This window comes from Diachasma alloeum, unplaced genomic scaffold, assembly GCF_001412515.2.
Source record: "Diachasma alloeum isolate Michigan unplaced genomic scaffold, Dall2.0 Dall_scaffold_00639, whole genome shotgun sequence".
Lineage (NCBI taxonomy): Eukaryota > Metazoa > Arthropoda > Insecta > Hymenoptera > Braconidae > Diachasma > Diachasma alloeum.
Genome location: NW_021680771.1, coordinates 6,231 through 27,362, shown reverse-complemented (window position 1 = coordinate 27,362; position 21,132 = coordinate 6,231). Strand labels below are relative to the sequence as shown.

Below are 21,132 nucleotides of genomic sequence, written 5' to 3'. Positions count from 1 at the left end.
TATTTACCATGGCTCGGGCATGTAATGTACTATTTCTCACTGGCCCATGACTTTTGTCGTAGTTTGTATTTTTTTGTTACAGAGATTAAGGGATGCAACGGGGATCAATTGATGGGGAATTTAATTCTCCATCACAGCGTCTGTGTTTCATTCCTTAATATTAATTAGCCAGCAAATGAATCACCTGAAAAACATTAAGAACATGTTGAGGACGAGGAGGGCATAAGTTACCCTCCGAAACTATCCTTGTGACAGCGGGACTGCTACTGCCGAGTTATCGGCACAGGCAGCTCGCCCAGCCGTCAGATTCAACTGTGGCGCCATCCCTCCGTTGAGGTCATACTATTTTTGGCTTGGGGTCACTTGAACCCCGAGATCTGAGCCTCTACTTTAGTCAATCCTCTTTGACGTGAATTGTGGGTAAAGGCCTGCGCACAATCAAAAAGCACAAGCGATAACCAATGCTCATGCGTATAGTGTACGATAATAACAAGTGGTGGACGAGAAACAGAAAATTTCCCTCCTTGCCGTATCTACTGAGATATCAATAAATGGTGAGTAATTATCTTTTTATCACATCATTAATCCTGAAATAACTTCTTTATATTTTCTCTCAAGTTATTTTAGAAATTGATTCATTTATTTCATGCTTTCCTTATCTCCAAAGACTTGACGCGACCCACGTGTCATTTTTAGGTTATGGTGCATTAAATAAATCTTCATCTCATTTGAAACTTGTCCACGTGCAATTGAGAGGTTATATTTGATGAAATAATCCAGAAATTATAGAAGAGATGGGGGCAAAACGGACACCTTGAGGAAAAAACCAATTTCTTCTCGAGAAAATATGCTTGAGAACTTCCAAATAGCTTGAAGTATAACCACAAAAACAGACAAGGCCTGTTCATGAAAATATTTGGTACGATGGGTGGGGGCAAAACGGACACCCTCAAAATTTGACTGAATCTGCGACTTCTTCATATTTTTTTATATTTTACAATGTTATTCGGGTACAGGCTACAAAATGATAAAAACACTTAGGGGAGGGTGGGCTAATATGGACATCTGGGGTAAAATGGACACCTGACAAATCCGCATATGAACACTTCCAAAAATGGACACTCAAATTTTTAGAAAAAAAATCATGTTTTCAAAATTTGAACTTTCGACAATTGTTTTGGATCAAAATAGACACTTCAAAATTTTTTGTTTTTTTTCCAAAATTCAAATTTTGTAAAATGGTTTCGGAGCAAAACAGTCAGTTGCTAGATAAATCGGTCTATGAGTAGAAGAAAATAAATACTTGAAAAATACTTCAAAATTTTTGCTTTTTCAAAATTTTCCAAAATATTTCAAAATTTTTACTTTTTTCAACACACTTGGAGAACGTAATAAAACCTTCGAAATGAGACGGCAAATGTTCAATAAATTTATGAATATTTGGATGAATATTGATATTGCGATGAATATATATTTTTTAACTTGAAAAACGTAATAAAATCTTCAAAGTGAGACTGCACTCATTGCATTAAGATAATGCACGAAATTATGAATATTTTCGCGTTAACTGAAATCAGTCTTCCTTAGTAGTTTACAAATTATTGATATAAGTCAGCGGACAGAAAAATGACCAAACATTGCTATTAGTGATAGAATTATTCAAAGAACCAATGAATTTTTTTTTATATTGAATGGAAAAGCAGGATGAGATGGAATTAACCCCTGGGCAAAATGAAACTCCCATTAATTCTTAATTTTCATAGATTTTGGATTACATCGCATGAGGCGAATCATATGAGAAATTTAAGGTTAAATCGGTGAACCTCTGGCCATTTTTCTGCATCCCTAATTACTGGGATTGAAAAATTCAATTGAAATTTTTTCCTTATAAATTACTGCATTAAAAATATGTTATTTGGGTGCCATTCGGGAATGGACAAAACTCGGATTTCATTCAATTATTCACAGTTTTTCGATTAAAATTACAAAATTTTCATTGAAAACTATCAACGTTTTCCGGAATGACATCGATTTTATTGGCAGGAATCATTTTAACCCCTCACGTACGGGGCCCTTCAGATACCGCGCGCTCGATACTCTTCGCGTTCCATATTTTTTGATGGGTGAAAAATTATAAATAAAATACATAATTGAAGCTACAGTATTCACCTTCCCAATGGTATTTGTTCGATTGCATTATCTGCCGTAGTTTCGGAAATATTCAATTTTGAAAAGAGCCGTGCGTTTTTTCATGGGTCGGTATGACATACCGACCCCCTACGTGAGGGGTTAATTAATTCTTCCCATCCAGTATCTCTCTATATAATAAAAAAATAAGCCCAAAAATTCAGGCGACGCTTGAACCGGCCCTGTGGCGACAGACGCGGCCCTGGGGCGACACCGATGCGGCCCTGGGGCGACACTGAACCGGCCCTGGGGCGACACAGATGTGGTCCTGGGGCCGACCTGACGTGATGCAAGTCGACCCGACGTGACCCGAGCCAACGTAACCCCAACCGACCTGACGTGACCTGATGTGACTCAAGCCAACCCAATCCTGACAGGTCACAGGGTGATTTTATATCTCTCTCTATATAATAAAAAAATAAGGGCAAAATTTAAGACAATTCAGGCGACGCAAAAATTCAGGCGAGACAAAAATTCAGGCGACGCCTAAAGGTGGGGGGGGGGTCAGGGGGTGCCCAAGGTCGGGGGGGGTTAGAAGGGAGGAGGGTGTCCCAGGGTCAAACGCGGTGGGGCGAAGCGAGCAGGGGGCGAAGCGAGGGGGGCTGACAGTTGGATTGGGGGGGAGCGAGCAAAGCGAGCGGGGGGGCGAAGCCCCCGGGTTTGGGGAGCGAAGCCAGCAGGGGGCGAAGCCCAAGGTCGGGGGGGTTAGAAGGGAGGAGGGTGTCCCAGGGTCAAACGCGGTGGGGGGGGCTGACAGTTGGATTGGGGGGGAGCGAGCGAAGCGAGCGGGGGGCGAAGCCCCCCGGGGTTGGCGAGTGAAGCGAGCAGGGGGCGAAGCCCCCTCGTAGATTTAATATAAACCAATGAAGAAGCGCTAATTCTCCAAACATTAATCCACATTTGCCATGTTTTCTAGAAATTATTTTTTCTATTTTATATTCAATGGAATATTCAATATGCAATAAAGAAAAATAGTCCAATTCTGAATAAACACTGCCAACATCATTAGTATCATTATTCATTCCATCAAGGGTCATTTTATGAAAGTATCCATTCAATCAGGTGGAATTATCTGGGATTGAGATGTAAAATATTATGATATCCGAATTTCCCAACGTTTCTAATATTTCTGAACATTTGTATTACAGAGTGATTTTGCTCAATCTTAGGGAGTGCCACCACAACCACCACCACCACCGCCACCACCACCACCACCACCGCCACCGCCACCACCACCACCAATGGATCAGGAAGAGGAGCAGCAGCAACAACAGCAAGACCAAGCTCCGCAGGATCAAGGTCAGCAAGATCAACCGCAGGCCCCACCCCTACAACAGGACCCTGGACAGGACCCTCCCCAAGATGATGATAATATCCCACTCCATCTGATTGCCAATCTTCGAGACGGAATGGATCTATTGCAGAGGTAGATTGAGAGAAATCTACGAGCTGGTAGAGGCGGCAGAGGTTTGAATCAAGGGAAACAGAGAGGAGGACGGAATCAGCCAGCAAGGGGTGGCGATCATGTGCGGCGAGGAGAGAATGGGAGAGGAGCTGGGAATAATCGAGGAAGAAATGAGAACAGAGAGAATCGAGGGAATCAGGCAGCAAGAGGCGGTGATCGTAGGCGTCGAGAAGAGAATGGGAGAGTTGCTGGGAATAACCGTGGAGGAGGAAATCAGGCAGCAAGAGGTGGCGATCGAGAGAACCGAGGAGGGAACGGGAGAGATGCTGGGAACAATCGACGAGGGAGAGGGGGTGGAAGAGCTGGGCAGAACCTCGACCGCCGTAACGCTATGTAAGTTGTTGCAGTAGTTTCACTTCTGATCACGTATGAAAAAATTTAACTGAAAAATGTAGAGCTGTCGCGGGTTTATTCAATTTTCATTGGAACTTTATGAGAATTCTCTTGAAGTTCTATTAGAATTCTGTTGAAAAATGTTATCAGTTTTTTTCTTATGCATCAATTCCACAAAAGATATAAAAAATTCATCATGTCATTTTGTTCAGATATTTCCATTTGTTTCTCATGATGGAGTACAAGAAAAAAACTCAGAAAATCATAACCAAGGATTTCTTATAGAAAAGATCCCAACAGAATAATTTATGTGGAACAATCATCATTTATAAACTTCATTCTATGAATGAATATCTATTCGAAATAGGTAATAGGAAGTTGCATAATTTACAGGGAAAAAGAAAATCAGACGATAAGAGATTCAAAGGAATTTGATTGAATTTCTATTGGAACCACGTATGAAAAAATTCAATAGAAATTCGATAGAATCTCTCTAACAATTCTCTGGGAATTCAATAACAATTCCATTGGAATTCTATTGGAAATTTCTATTCGTTTTTTGCGTCATTGCTGTAGAAGATATTTAATAGAAAAGTCAATAGATTTTTTTTTCTATAAGAATTCTTGGGCATGAATTTTCCAAGTTTTTCTTCTTGGGGTTTATTATGAGAAACAAATTTAAAAAATACAGCGGAAAAAATTTACAAAATATACGCTCATAAATTTCATAGAAGAATGAAAATCTATTGACTTTTTTATTAAATATCTCCTATAGAAATGGCGCAAAGAACAAATGGATGGAATTTTCCAGAAGAATTGTTATAGAATTCCAATAGAAACTCGATAGAATTTCTCCTATAAACCAATAAGCTGAATAATTTTGAATATAGAATTGACGCAGAAAAATATGATCCTCCAATAGAATTCTGATAGAACCTCGATAGAATTCATATAGAGCTTGAATTAAATACCAATGCAATCGAATTCTCAGAAGAAAACGCTCGATTTTCGTATTAATATTTTTCATATGTGATGTGTCAGGATTTTTTTCGCATACTAAATTTTCTAAATGAATGTCACTGTGAGCATTACGGTTATTTTATGTGCTGAGTTTGATGAGTGAGGAGGGATGACATTCCTTGATAGAATTAATTCTCTTTTCCTAGCTCTTATTATTCAGTATAAAACCTGTTCAATTTAAAACTCCATTATCCCCTTCAACTCCGAGATATTTTGTAAGAGCTGATGGTGATGGGTCATCTTGTTCTACTATCTCACTAATGACTTCAATTTATCCTCAAGCACATCCTCGCTTTTCATCTCACCACTCCCTCTCTCTATTTTAACTACTCTTCACGGTTTCTTCTTCCATCTTTCTTTCAGATATTGGAAAGGAAAATATCACCAGAGGAGGGACAATGAGCCACGTAGAGGGAGCGGCGGCGGTTCCGTCATTTACCAATATTATCAGTAGTTGATATTTCGGCTTTGGGTTTCATATGATGGTAAATATTGATGAATTTCCGTGATTATTATATGAATGGGTTAATAGTGGATTCATTGATTGAGATAAAAAATTGATTCAGTTCATTCAAAAGTGTTTCAGTCATTCGATTTGTATGAAAAAAATAATTGGAATCGAACTGCATTGATTTTTTCCTCAATATAATCCACTGTTAACGCATTCATTCCATGATTGGGAGAAGTTCATGATGCTTGCGCAGTCTCTTCCTACTCTTTCGTCCAGTTTTCATAACTATTCAAAAAAAGGAGTCTTCATATTTGTAAGTTCTATTTTATCTTAATCATCATGTGACATCTAATAAGTAAAATCATATGATGTTCTCTTTTGCAGATCGTTCTATAAGGACACAGAGAAGGCTGGTTTGAGTCCAAAAATTGTTCCTACGATGATCCAAAGAAGTAAGAATTTATATTAAAAATCATTATGAATGACACGAGCAAAAAAATCAAGCACAAAAAATTAACTCTCTTCTTGAGATATTCTATTGAATTTCTATTCGAACTCTATAAGTGCTATTAGAAATCCTAAAAAGTTCTATTATAATTTTTATCAAAATATTTTATTTTTTGTTTTTCACATCGTTTCTATAGAAAATTATGGAACTTCACCGTGTCCTTCGGTTGAGAGATATTTGATGAAAAAAGTCGATAGATTCTAATTTTTCAGCGTAAATTTAGCAAGCATTTTCCACTGGTTCTCACAGGAAAATTTAAGAAAAAAAAATTAGGAAATCCATACCCAAGAATAGTTATAGAAGAAATCCCGACAGAATGCATAATTTTTAATACAATAGGCGTCAATAATGAATCGAAATTTTCGATAGAATTCGTTTAAAACTCCAATAGAATATTCATAGAGTTCCAATAGATATTCAGTTGAATTTCTTAGATAAAATGCTAGATTTTTCCATCCAATTTTTTTATACGTGCTATAATTTATTCATGTGCTTTCTATTAATACAGGTGTTTCTACGAGCATTCCAGGATGGATCTCCGAGATAGAAAATGATTGGACTTGTTTATGCATTTTCTTACTTGATTTTTGTTGGATGAGAACAAAAGTTCTCCACTATGTCCTTGAATAATGAAAAAAACATGTACTTCCTCAAAGGAAAAAGATGTACTTGATTGTTTTTAAGGAATATATTTTTTTATGATTAAAATAACTCGTTTTGGATAATAAAAAAAATAGAAAATTTGAAAAATGATAAAAATATACTAGATAAGGAATTTTTCAGTATAATTGAAAATTTGAATGTAATTAGTGTTGCCGCCGCTAGGTGGTGATGAGTCGATAAAGCACTAAATTCTTTCAATGACTGTACCGATTCAGTCAACAGCTGATATTCATCCGTTCGTAGCAGAATTTTTGAAGAAAAACGGCTGTGAATTAATAATTTCCAGTGAGTTCACATTACTGTATACTATTTACTGTATGGGATATTCCATGTGAACTCACCCAGGTCAAAACCCTCACCATCGCCAATAATATTGCCGATTTTTCCTGTGGTTGTATATGGAAAAATATGACTTCTCAAATTTTTTCAGATTTTTTGAGGCATCTTGTGGACAGCCATGTTTTTTTGCAAGTTTTATCTTCAAATGCCTGTAACTTCCGTAAAAATGAACCGATTTGAGTTTTTTTTTAATAAAATGTGCGTCTTCGAACACACTTTCCATATAAAAATATGCCAATTTTTTTCAATTTGTTCTTCCATCGATTTCCTCAGAAATGACTCAAAAAACTTCAAAAAACGCGTCGTTTCCAAAGTTGGATCTTTTTTATATTTTTCAAAAAATTTCNTTCAAATGCCTGTAACTTCCGTAAAAATGAACCGATTTGAGTTTTTTTTTAATAAAATGTGCGTCTTCGAACACACTTTCCATATAAAAATATGCCAATTTTTTTCAATTTGTTCTTCCATCGATTTCCTCAGAAATGACTCAAAAAACTTCAAAAAACGCGTCGTTTCCAAAGTTGGATCTTTTTTATATTTTTCAAAAAATTTCATTGAATATATTGGACCAAAACAAAATTTTTCACCAAAGGCCAAAGTGGGCTTCCCCTTTCGTGGCCGTCATTTCCAATTTGAATAGATGAATCTGGGATCAAAAATCTCAAAAACTTCAAAATTCTTTTCGAATTTGAACGCAGAAGCATAATTTGAATTTACCGCTTGAAGAATCACTGAATTATATTCGAATCTGGAACAATTTGATTATTTTTTGAAAATTCGTTAACAATAAATCTTTCCGAGTGGTGTGTCCTAATAGAGATTCCAGTTTGGCCTTTGGTGAAAAATTTTATTTTGGTCCAATATATTCACTGAAATTTTTTATAAAAAATATNGAAAATTCGTTAACAATAAATCTTTCCGAGTGGTGTGTCCTAATAGAGATTCCAGTTTGGCCTTTGGTGAAAAATTTTATTTTGGTCCAATATATTCACTGAAATTTTTTATAAAAAATATAAAAAGGGTGCAACTTTGAAAACGACTCGTTTTTTGAAATTTTTTGAGGTTTTTCTGTGGAAATCGATGGAAGAACGAATTGAAAAAAATTGGTATATTTTTATATGGAAAGTGTGTTCGGAGACGCATATTTCGTAAAAAAAAACCCAAATCGGTTGATTTTTACGGAAGTTACAGGCATTTGAAGATAAAACTTGCAAAAAAACATAGCTGCCCACAGGATGCCTCAAAAAATCTGAAAAAATTTGAGAAGTCATATTTTTCCATATACAACCACAGGAAAAATCGGCAATATGATTGGCGATGGTGAGGATTTTGACCTGGGTGAGTTCACATGGAATACCCCGTATACTATGTGGACTATATTTGACAGTGATTTTCGTGAATTACAGGAAATCGGATTCAACCTTGCATCGGACTGGATTTTTCGTCGGTTCTTAACCTGTATTTGTAGCAATTATCTTGTCAATTATTTACTCTCAGTTCTTCATTTTTACTCTCTACCTTTACTAAATGTTCCTCTTTAATTTCTTGTCGTCCTTATTTTTCCGTCCGTATCATTTTTTCTTTCGCTTGTTTTTCCCCATCCTTCCAACTACTTTCTTCTTCTCTTCTCTTTCTTATTGTAGCTCTCATTTCTACTTCTATGCAATTATCACTTACTTTAATAGTTTTATTGGGCTCTTTATCTTTCCTTCTCACTCTTGATCTCGATTGATGCTTAATATCGATTGTCTGAATATTGTATAAAAATAGAGATTTACTTCCTTTTATTTTGTCTTCAACTTTTGAGTTGATTCACTGAGCTTCTTCTGAGCTAACTTTCAACATATTTAGCTCTGTGTTAGCTACTTAGCTCATCAGAGCTGTTTTTCACATTACTCAGTTTTCTCCAAAAGAATTATTCAGGATATAATATTAAAAAAAAATGATTCTGTAACATTCAACTTTCCGAAGCGTTTGCCCATTATTATCAGCTCGTCAGGGCTGTTTCAGCTAGTCAGGGCTGTTTCAGCTAGTCAGAGTTGTACCAGCTTCTCAAAGTTGTCTCAAAGCTGTCTGTTCATCTAGGCGATCTGTTTCAGCTTATCGCAGCTGTCCGTTCAGCTAGTCAAAGCTGTCCCAGCTTCTTAAAGCTGTCTGTTCATCTATTTGATTTATTCCAGCTCATTGAGGCTACCCGTCCAGCTAATCAGAGCTGTTTCAGATTTTCGAAGCTGTCTGTTCAGCTAGCCAGAGCTGTTTGAGCTTTTCGAAGCTGTATTTTCAGCTAGTTCGAGCTGTTTCAGCTTCTCGAAGCTGTTTGCTCGATTATTCAAGACTATTTCAGCTTCTCAAAGTTGTCTATTCACTTAGTCGAGGCATTTCGGTTCTGCAAACCACTCTGTATAGCTAATTGAAGCTTTGATTGAAATTACTAAAATTTATCAGACTGTGTTAGCTTATAAACTTGACGATAAGTGAATCATCAATAAGTTAAGTTGCAGACTAAGCTATAGAAGTTAAGTCATTTGCTTGTTCAATAAATCAATTGCAATAAATTTTACCGAAAATCTTTTTATTGAAACTCACCATGCCATCCTTTGATCGTCGATTAATATTAGCAAGTGGAAACCGTGGTTGGTTGTCTGATGACGAAATTGATTACTTTGCCTTTCTCTTACACGAAAAGTTTCAATTCGAGTTCCGGGAATCCTGGAAGCTCATTATCCCAGAATTCATGGAATCCATCAATCCCAACAAGAGGCATATACATTTACTACACAGTTTGAGCGGAGATTTGGCAGATGAAAATGCCTGGCAAATGAACGGCGGACACTGGATTTGTACATGGTTTGACACCAAGACTATTTATGTATATGACTCTTTAAATTCTAATAAGCGCGAGGAATGTCATCGGAGATATTTACGAGCTTTATACCCTTCGTTTTCCATCAATAACACCAACGTCAAATTTTGCAAGGTACAACAGCAATCGAATGCATGGGGTTGTGGCGTTTCTGCCATAGCTTTCGCTGTTTCCATTGCTTTGGGTGACGAACCCGAATTAATTTCATATGACTTATCGAGGATGCGTCAGCATTTGTTGCAAATGTTCGAAACTAGAACAATTTCCGAGTTCCCAACCATCACAGTTCCTACAAAATTGAAGAATTCTCGGTAACGATTAACATCAAACTCCAGTGATCCAGTAATGAAAAAAAAGATATTATTGAATGAGAACAAAGAAAATCGACGAGTGGATAGTAAAAGAAGTTATCGCGACCGAATTCATGATGGTCAATCTCCTGCGAATAGGAATGTATCAGATGCAGTAGAGATTGGTTCAAGCAATACCAGAAAATGCCCGCTAAAATGTCTCTTTTCTGAGATAGCTGCAAATACAGAGGAAAATGTCCCCTCCACAAAGAAACGCCGAAATGTTAAAGATCATGTTTTGCGACCATTGAGTAGTGAGTTGATGGCAATCATTTCTGATAATCAAATGTTGAAAGATGAGCATATTCTACGTTTTGGCAAGATCTTGTCGAAACATTCGGATTATTGCCAACAATACACACTATTGTTGCAGAGTCCTGATTGAATCACACCAATACCTCCAGTAAAAAAACATTCAGATTCTCCATAACAATGATACTAAAGGTGAGGTAAAATTGGGTCTATGGATTTGTAGCTTCTATGATGGGAAACAATCGCTCATTACACAATGATCATATCACATTCCTACAACAACTATATCCCTTTTTTCATGTCACAAACACTTCGATACGATTCAGGACTGTGCAAACCCAAACTAACTCGGTTGATTGTGGCGTATTTTCTATCGCCTTCGCTGTAATTTTATTATTTAGAGGAAAACCAGAGATCGTCGAATATGATAGATTGTCAATGCGTGAGCATCTGCTTGGTATGTTTCAAACTATGAAGATCAGACCATTCCCGCATATTTCCAATTTCAACACTCCTCATTCATTTTCTTTGAGAGAGATTCGACAGAAGGAACAAGTCGCTTATCGACAACGTATTTCCTTCGATAGAAAATCTTCACATGAAACCGATAGCTCCGAACATTTAAGAAATGAAAAATCGAATATAGACAAATTCCGCGTTCATAGTCATTTGAATGAGAGATGTAAAAATACGTTTGACGAAATACATCAGGCAAACTCGGTTGGTCATGATAGTGAACAAATGCAGCAATTGCTAATACAGCCCCCAAGGATGATAATCATGTTTTCGATCGTTCTCTAAACGGTGAGGGAACTAGTGATAACGCATTACATGAAAAAAAAACTAATGATGATTCAAAGAGAAAACGAGTTACATTTGCAAACGAAGGGATAACTATAGCGGAAGCTAAGGAAAACCCATACAAAAAAATTATGACTAAGAAAAGAACGAAGCGTGCTATCCGAAAAAACGCTGTAAAGACTATTTCTCGCCCACAACAGACCAAACAGGAAACTATTGTGATGAAATCACGTCCTGAACAATATGTTGAGAAATTAACCGATGTGGTCAAAGCAATCGATGGATCTAGTGCAGCAGAAAGTAGTTTGGAAGCACAAAAGATAGTTAAATGGTGTATGGAACAACGTAAAAAATATATAGAAGATTTGAATCGTTGGTTAGATACACTACGCAAAACTGCAGACCATCATCTCACAGAAGTTAAGGGCAATCAAAATGATCATATCGTAACGAATCTCTGTGGTTCATCGAGCCATACACCATCCACAGAATCCTATTTCTATGAAATGATATATACATTCTGTATTCCAAAGGTATTCAAGATCGAAATGAATTCGAAAGGACAAGCTGTCAATATACTGCCTTTAAGTAAAGACAGACTACATCGTAAAGAATGTGATTGTGATATATATTGCCAAGTTCTGCAGAATGAAGATGTTCTCAGAGATTATCAAAAGTTTCTTGAATCGTTGGCAGTACAAAAGTGGCGTACTCTTCTAGGATTCGTACAAAGTTGTTTCTTTAAGCATTCGGAAGATAAATTAGGTCACGCAGTTCATTGTTATACAGAACAAAATCCATGTAAATCATTATTTTTCGCTGTTGAAATATTAGCATCTCATTTTCCAACAGTGAGGACTGTCAAGAGACTTTTATGTAAACTCAATGAAACATTAAAAAAATTAGCTCATCTGGATGACGCATTAGAATCAATGGACTTAGATACATTGCGGAAAATATCCACTGATATGAAGAGATCAGGACAATCCTTCGACTCTTCTGTAACTGGACTAGAAAATTTAGATGAAGATATAATTCAGATCAAATATAAAAAATTTTTTGTTGCCATGGCCAAACGAGGTATGGCTGAATATCCCTCCATTTTGTGTCAAAAGCTGAACCCTAGAAGTTCGGTAAGAGTCATAGAAGACCTAAAAAATGAAATTCAATGCTGCTATTGGGAACATTTGAAAGACTTTGTTAAAGATGATACCTTCTACTCCAGTGAATACATTTGTAAATATTGCCGGAACAAATTCCGGAAAAATCAGCTGCCACCAACTTGTATCATGAATAATCATGTTGTGGCGAAAGTTCCTGACGAAATAAGCCATTTGAATGACTACGAGAGAATACTTATTCAAAGAGCAAAAGTATTCCAAGTTGTGCAGAGAGCAGAAACAGTTCAGAAAAGAAACATACCACATACTATGCGTATTTAAAAACTTGTTGGTCAAACGTTCCATTTACCATTACCAATAGAAGAACTCTCAATAAAATAGCGTCAGGAACTGATCCTATTAACAAAGATCATGAACTGAATATTTTAGTTCGGAGAATCCCCACTAAAGCCAGTGTTGTTTGGCAAAAATTGGTCAATTTGGATAACGTCTTTATAGCTCTCAAATGGTTACAATCTAATAATCCACTCTACGCCAATATTCAATTGCCAGAATCGGCTCAGAATTTGATGAAGTGGTTGACTAATAATAATGTTGAGCATCAAATAGAGTCAGAAGAGAGTGATATAGACGATGATAATAATGATGTTGAAATGAAGGCTGACTTCAGCGACAGTGAAGCTCAAAATAATGATGAGAATGCATGTCCACTTGCTACAAACGATTTGGCAACAGAACCGAGCAATAAGTTATCTGGAGATAATCAACCAATACTTGAGAGAACTCGACATGCAATGCAATCATCAATATCTACCGAAGAAAAGAGAAAGAATGGAGATGTACAAATTCCATCAGCTGATACCGGAAAGGATCCTCGTAAACTATCTCCAATGGTTACTCAAATTTTCGATAGTACACCACGTTTTGAGCAATAAACTGTATATCCCATGCACGACAAAAGAACCAACGATACGGCATGTAATTTATACCAAATGAAAAAAGTGCGGGATATTCCATTGAATTACAATGCGAAAAACCTGGACTTGCTATGTTTCCCCGATTTATATCCAAGTGGAAAAAATGGACAAAGTGAGGAAAGAAATACATACATTATAGATCAGGAATATATTAAAATGCGGCTTTGCTCGAAGATATCGCGTTTCCGGTTGAATCAACAATATTTATTACATTTGTTGAAAAATACCAACATAAGGCAAATCAATAGTGGTATTTACCATACTTTGCACATAACAAATCCTCGGCAGAAATATACGGCAAACAGTTATTTAGAACAGATACGCAATGGGGGAGCGGAAGGTAATATGAATACGATTTTTGAACGCCTCCGTAATTCCGAACAATATTGTCGCAAACCTCGGAACAATTTCAAGTGCATGGCTAGATATTATGGTTCCTTACTGTCAGCCCGTCAGAATGGAATTGGATGGATATGGTTTAAGGATTAATGCTCCGTATCTAGACAAATTATCTGATGGTGAAAAATTGCAGCAGATCCAGTTTCAGTGTCCAGATTTCTGGACATGAAATTCCATGCTTTATTCAATTTTCTTTTATCGGATGATCATCCCATATGTGAAATTGAACATTATTTCTGGCGAAGAGAGTACCAAGGCCGTGGAACACAGCATTTCCATTTATTGATATGGGTTAAAGAGGCGCCAATCGTTGGCTTCAATAGTAATGAAGAATGGTGAAGTAATTGCAGCAGATCCAGCTTCAGTGTCCAGATTTCTGGACATGAAATTCCATGGTTTACTTGATTTTCTTTTATTGGATGATCATCCCATAGGTGAAATTGAACATTATTTCTGGCGAAGAGAATACCAAGGCCGTGGAACACAGCATTTCCATTTATTGATATGGGTTAAAGAGGCGCCAATCGTTGGCATCAATAGTAATGAAGAAGTCGCAGATTTCATTATGAAGTATGCTACATGCGCAACACCTGATAGACAAATTTCGCCAACTTTATACCGCCGTGTCACAACAAACCAAAAACATAAACATAATAGTTATTGCTTAAGATCCAAAAAATCGAAGTCTGGACAAATAACAAAGAAATGCCGATTTGGTTTTCCACGTCCCATTACTGATAAAATCATATTGCGAGATCCAGCTGTTTCGATCGCCGGACGAAGGAAGTTGAAGACGAATTCACGATTCTATGATCTTCCTCGGAGCAAGGAAGAAACTGTTACTAATGATTCTACCACATCTATCCTCATTGCCTGGGAAGGTAATATGGACATTCAGTTCATTGGAGAAAGCTCATCACTTCTAACTCAGTACTGTACGAAGTACTCCACAAAATATGAAGTATCTAAATCATCGACAGTGATGAGTGAAGTGACGTTGACTAAAACAGTTAGACAAAAATTATGGAATGTAGGTACGCGTGCTCTCCAAAACCGTGAACTCGGAGCTATGGAAGCAGCAGATACACTGCTAGGGATTTCTCTGTATGGAACTGACTCTAATACTACCATTAAATGGTTAGATGTGAGAATGGTTCGGAATCGAAAAATTAAGAAATACGAAGAAATTGAACAATTAGATAAAGAATCTACAGATATATTTTGTCCCTCATTAATTGATGATTATTATCCCAATCGGCCGGACGAACTTGATTCTACGTATCTGTATGAATTCTGTGCATGGTATGATATCGTTAGAACGAGACCTATAACTAAAGGAGTTGAATATTATACTCTGAAACCTTCCTTGTATTGTAACGAACATGTGGGGATGTTCGTTAGAAACACCACCAGGACCTGAGAACATCCACCTCCGGTGACACTCAGTAACGGATCGTGAGTAGAGAGAGAGAGAGAGAAATTAGGGTTTTGCTTCCCACTCCGGTGTGCTCATTTGTCCGATTATCCCTGGGAGAATCGAGTCGTGTTTTTCCGTTTAAGGGGAGTTATTTTTCGTTGCTTCACGCTTCCGCTCGGTAATTTTGCCGTTTCGTCTCGTTTTTGACTGATCAAAATTTGAAAATTACGCGTTTTTGAGGGCCCATAGGGTTATCGTGAAGAAGGGCCAAATTTTAGAGTCATCCGATATCCTTTATGGGAACCACCCTATTGTTAATCTTACGGTAAATCGTCTAGATCCGGCTGAAATGCCGGCGCTCCAAATGATGATGGATTTTACGGTGGTTAACTGGTTACGTTTCAGTTTTTTTTCGGTGGAAGGTCACGCGGAACAAGTGCAACCCTTGTATCCCGTGAATTGCCAGGTTGCATGATTGATGTGCTAAAATCTCCGCCAATCAGAGCCCGCCTCTGTTGGCCGGAATTTGCGCTGCGTTCAGTGCCCGTGACACTGACTCAGGGCAGTTAGTTCCGCGTTGACCGTCCCAACCAACTAGTCGCGTATGAATTTTTGTGTGCCCATATTACGCAACTGCGCACTTGGATTATTACGAAGTTATCCTGTAGCTGTAAGGATCCAGGATGGTCCGCAAAGGGAAGAGGACCCTCAAAAACCGAAAAGCCGTGAGTTTTATGGTTTTTTTCCCCCTAATTTCGAGCCATTTTTGAATGGCGTCGTTTTCCCCGTGTTGGCGGTATCCCTCGCGTGGCCCTCAGCCACGTGTAGTGGTTGATCACCCCCCCATTAATCACATTTGTCGGTTCGAAATTGGCATTATCCCTTATCCCGGCTAATTACCCACGGGTCCTTCCGATTTTTGGATCGGATATTCCACCCAAAATCGGGTCGGTGCCGAGTTCTCCCCTTCCGGTTTATCCCAATCATCTCTTGGGATAATCTACGAGTTCGGCGAGTGTATCTGTGTGGCAGTGAAATGTCGGCGCCTTTTCCCAGTCGAAATCGGACGATTTTCGACGTGGGTCATTTCCTTCTCTCTGGCTCCTATGGCGAGGAGTATCCCTTTTTTTCCTACGCATAGATTGCGTAGAGTTTTCCCCTTGCGATAGCCCCCTAATGCGCCTACAAGTGATGGCTATCGCTTACCGCAAGCGCTCCCTGTTTAAATTTCCCTCCGGAGATAACTCAATCTGAAGTGGCTCCCAATGATCCCAAAATTATGATTTTGGTTTCATGGGCTTCGTTAGACTTTTCCGAGCAAGTTGGCTATGGTTTTTTGAAAATTTACTCTACCGAATTTTCGCTACGGCGAGTTTAGTTTTAAGGAGTTTTAGGTTCCCGCAATACGCTCCACGTATATCGCTGGGTTTAGATTTTTCTCACTCTCACTCTCACGGGGATTCACGTACCGTTCCCCTCAATTCTCGACATTCTCGAGTATTTCGGGATTAATCGATACTTTTTCGTATACATTGTGGTATGAGGAATTTGATGAGCTCACTGGTGTTTGAGTTAATCGACCAAATATTATATTTGTATTATATAAGAGAATTCAAATGATTATTTCCGATTTAATTTTTTTTTCCATTATTGCTATTTAATTAGTTATTGTTAAACTTTTTTTTTGGTGAGATCAATGCGAAGATAAAATCATGTAAAATAATATTATGATTACTATGATTATCAGTATTGTTAGTTATTAATTGCAGATTTTTTTTCCTTTTTTTATTTTTTTTTTGAGAGAATTGAAATGTCTTTTTTTTTAAATTGGTGATTCTCATATTTCAATAGTGAAACACGTAAGAACGATGTTGATTTCTTTTCCTTTTTTTGTAGTTTTGGCCACCCAATACCCGTCTCCACCTGAAATCCACCCCTCTCTCCACAACCTAGCACACTGAGCGAACCCAGGACCGTTACCTTTCCCCAGAAATCTAGTTTTCTCCCTTTTTGTGTAAATTTTTGAGGTTTTGGAATCAATTAGAATTAGTTTTGTAGAATCATCCGGTTTGGTAATTCCGGCTAAAAATTACCTGGCGCCTATAGATTTTTGTATTTTTGAGTTTAACTAGATGAAGGGGAAGAAGGGTGAAGGTAATAGGCATTTTTAACCCCCATACGAAAATGTCACGTTCCAAATGGCGCCCAACGTGGGGCCCCGAGGTTATTGGGTGCGAAAATTTTTGGTTAGTTAAAAATTTTGCGTTTCTTTAAGAATTTCTCGTTTTGAATTTTTGCGAATTTGAGAATTTTTGGGATTTTTCGTTGTATCGGGTTTCATTTGACCCCACTCAAGTTGAGGCTCCGAAATTGCGACTTAATTCCATTTCTCTCTTATTTTTCGATCCCGTGATGATCTCATCACGTCGGAATTTTCGTTTTTCGAAATGGCGACTTAATTCCATTTCTCTCTTATTTTTCGATCCCGTGATGATCTCATCACGTCGGAATTTTCGTTTTTCGAAATGGCGACTTAATTCCATTTCTCTCTTATTTTTCGATCCCGTGATGATCTCATCACGTCGGAATTTTCGTTTTTCGAAATGGCGACTTAATTCCATTTCTCTCTTATTTTTCGATCCCGTGATGATCTCATCACGTCGGAATTTTCGTTTTTCGAAATGGCGACTTAATTCCATTTCTCTCTTATTTTTCGATCCCGTGATGATCTCATCACGTCGGAATTTTCGTTTTTCGAAATGGCGACTTAATTCCATTTCTCTCTTATTTTTCGATCCCGTGATGATCTCATCGCGCCGGAATTTTGTTTTTCGAGATTGCGATTTAGTTCTCATTTCTCTCTTAGTTTTCGATTTCGTGATGATCTCACCGTATTGAAATTTTATTTTTCTCGAGTCCTATTGTTCCGTTTCTTTTGCCTTGAAATTTCAACTTTCGCCTGTTACTAGGCTGATCTATTTTCCTGCGAGTGAGAGAGATAGTTGAGGTTGAGGATTACGTGACATCCCAATGATGTCATCGGTTAGGTTTAATCCGACAAAAATAAGGAATTTTGTTTGTCTCGAGTTTCCTTGGTAGCAGCCAAGCGGTAAAATTTTTGAGAGTTTTCGGTTAATGATAACCGCCTGTTGCTAGGTGGGCACATGTGACCGATCAGGTGATCCCTACTCTACGTAATTTCCCCCGCTCTATGGGTGAATATCTTGAGGTCCTCCCCTCTCGGGAGAGTTAGTCCACGGCTAGGAGGGGAGTGAACCCCCCCATCTCTGATCAGCGGTATATAATGAGGCTCGCACCTCGCGTCCAGCACTTGGTTTTCGGCCGCCTCGACGGTCAGTTCAACTTGGTTTTCCGACCGCTTTGACGGTCAGTTCAACTTGGTTTTCGGCCGCCTCGACGGTCAGTTCAGCCCGGTTTCGAGTCATCGAGTTAGAGAAAACTTTGTTTCTTTTGTGGAATATTAGTGAATCCGATGGTGCGACTTTCTCCTTGGATTAATTTTTGATTTCTTTTCGATTAATTGGATTACGCTTGGATTTTCACATCGCACCGCGGAGTATTGAGGATAAGTGATAACAACTCGATTTTCCCGTTTTTCTCATTCGGGACTTACGTGGATTTTTCCCCTAATTGGGAATCTATTGGACCATCCCGAAGTTCCATTACTCACGGGTGAATTTCCTCACTTATCTGAAGAAAAGAAAGTGAGTGTTCCTCCAGACTCATACAAGGAGAGCCTCCGATTACAAGTCGGCTTGACATGGGTGACCGACGGGGCAAAACCCCTACAGACCCCAATCTTCCCCTTAAGGAAGACGGGACTCCTCGAGAACCCACTCTTCCACCACTCGGTGAGATCCCTCAAGGTGGTGAACCCACCGAAGCCCCCGGTACTAGTAATCCTAGTACTGAGGCCTCCATCCCTGGTGATGGTATTTCCGGAGCTGCAACTTCTGGGGTTGCTACGGGCGACCAATCCGTCCAAACCGATGGCCCAGCTGTGGAGACTCTCGTACCTCCCAAGAGGAAATATACGAGAAGGACCACAGTCCCCACCGCGAACCCAAAGGTAAAGGTTACGCTGTGCGGGTCCACTAGGAGTGAGACTATTTCCGACATCGATACTTCCGATGCGGTTTCCGTTTCATCGGCGTCCAGCCACGGATCCATCCGAGTCGTTGGCACGGAAGATCCAAACTTGCTTAACCAAGATGGCATCCCAGACGAAGAGGCAATCGCTCTGGCCTACAATCGCATCCGCATCGGGAATGTCCCCACCGAAAGGCGCACTCCCCAGGGAGTATATTCAGGGATTAACCCAGGGTTCCTTCTCCAGCCACCCATGTGGTCTGGTCAGAAGCCCCAGCAACAAGGGTATTATCCTTCAGCAGGAGGCCATCCACCGCCACCAGGAGCTCACCCCTATGCTGCGTGGCCTTCATATCCCCCCACTTACGGGAGTGGCATCCCTCCATCACAGGGACAAAATCCACAGGAGGTAGGGCAAGTCCCCCCCAACCTCTGGGGAGCGAGACACCTCGAGAGCAAGGCAAATTCCACCCTCGCCGGGTCTGAAGGGTCATTTCCCTCGACGGGTGATTCCCGTTGAGGAGTTCCACTTCTCCGACAGCGAGAGTAGGTCGGTTCGAAGAGGGCCAAAACTATTGGAATCTGTATCCCTTCTCCATTCTATGAAGAAGTGGGATGCAAAATTCTCCGGTCTTCCTACAGAAGATGTGGAGCTCTTTCTCGCTAGGGTGGAAGAAGGTCGCTCCTTCCTCCCCATTCCTGACGATCTCCTCATCAGAGGAATTCCCTTTCTCCTTAGTGGAACGGCATTGACTTGGTACCGAGGGCACCTCCACGAATTCCGAACTTGGGGACGAGTTCGAGGCGTCTTCCGAAGAACTTTCACGGATCCCGATTACCAGACTGCAATTCGGGAAGAACTCGCACTCCGCACTCAGGCGGATGATGAATCCGTGAATAACTTTTTCGCGTGGATAAGGGGTTACTACACCCGTATTGAACCTCCAGTGAGCGAACTGGATCAGGTGGTCCAGACCCATCGTAAACTGGTCCCAACTCTTCCGGTCAGCATCACCGTTCGGGATGGCATGACAATGGATGAGTTGAAGAACGCGGCCAAACCCCTCGAAAAGATCTACGAGAGGGCCACTGACCGACGTCCATCTCCCTGACCGGAGCATTCGATTTGTACCAGCTTGGCGTATCGCCCTACGCGCTCCACGCGTCCACCGACTCGAACACCTTTCCGTCGCTCGTCGATAGCGTTCAGACATCCATCCGCTCACGCGGTCTCCTTCGAAGATGAAGCAGTTGATAGTATCGAGGAGAGTCCCCAAGTTTATTACGAAGAATACCTTGAGGTTGATGCAGCACGCGTGCCCCCTTCTACTCCCCCTCGAATCACCAGTCATAATCCAGCTACTCCGTTAGCCTGGCAGAAGACTCAGGCACGACCACGCTCTCGGGAGAGACGCCCGTGTAGTCCTGCACCCCCCTCATCCGGGCAAACCGGGTCAAATCCCGCGACAGTCACGGCTTCCCCCGCCGCCCTTGCGGCGAGCGGTCCAACTGCTCCATTCCCACCTTCGCGACCCAGCACGGCCAACTTGGAATGCTGGAATTGTGTTGGTGTTGGTCATCGTCATCGAGATTGCCCTGAACCACGTAGACTGTTCTGCTACGGCTGCAGGCGATCAGGTGTGACATCCCGGACGTGCACTTTCTGTAATCGTTCTCCCTCGGGAAACGAGCCTCGAGGCACGTGAATCCGGCGTCCGTTCCTCCGCTTCGGTCAACTAGTGAGCCGGCGCATCAATGTGTGGCGTGTATACTCTCCTCTCAGAACGTTCTGAGTGAAGAGATGCCTCGAATTCCACGGATAGCCTCTCGATCGTTGGATGTGTCGCAGATTGGATCTGACCCGCATACCCTACTG

General features: G+C 39.9%; 1 long non-coding RNA gene across 3 annotated transcripts; it reads left to right on the top strand.

Annotated features, from left to right (window-relative positions):
* Positions 1-486: 486 nt before the first annotated feature.
* LOC107043839 lies at positions 487-8,460 on the top strand. Of its 3 annotated transcripts, XR_001461280.1 has the most exons (7): positions 487-554; positions 3,336-3,985; positions 5,369-5,490; positions 5,692-5,769; positions 5,841-5,908; positions 6,473-6,912; positions 8,373-8,460. It is a non-coding gene; the product is annotated as an uncharacterized LOC107043839 (long non-coding RNA). The 3 variants fall into 3 exon arrangements; XR_001461281.1 differs by lacking the exon at positions 5,692-5,769; XR_001461279.1 differs by having other exon boundaries at positions 5,369-5,769.
* Positions 8,461-21,132: the final 12,672 nt, after the last annotated feature.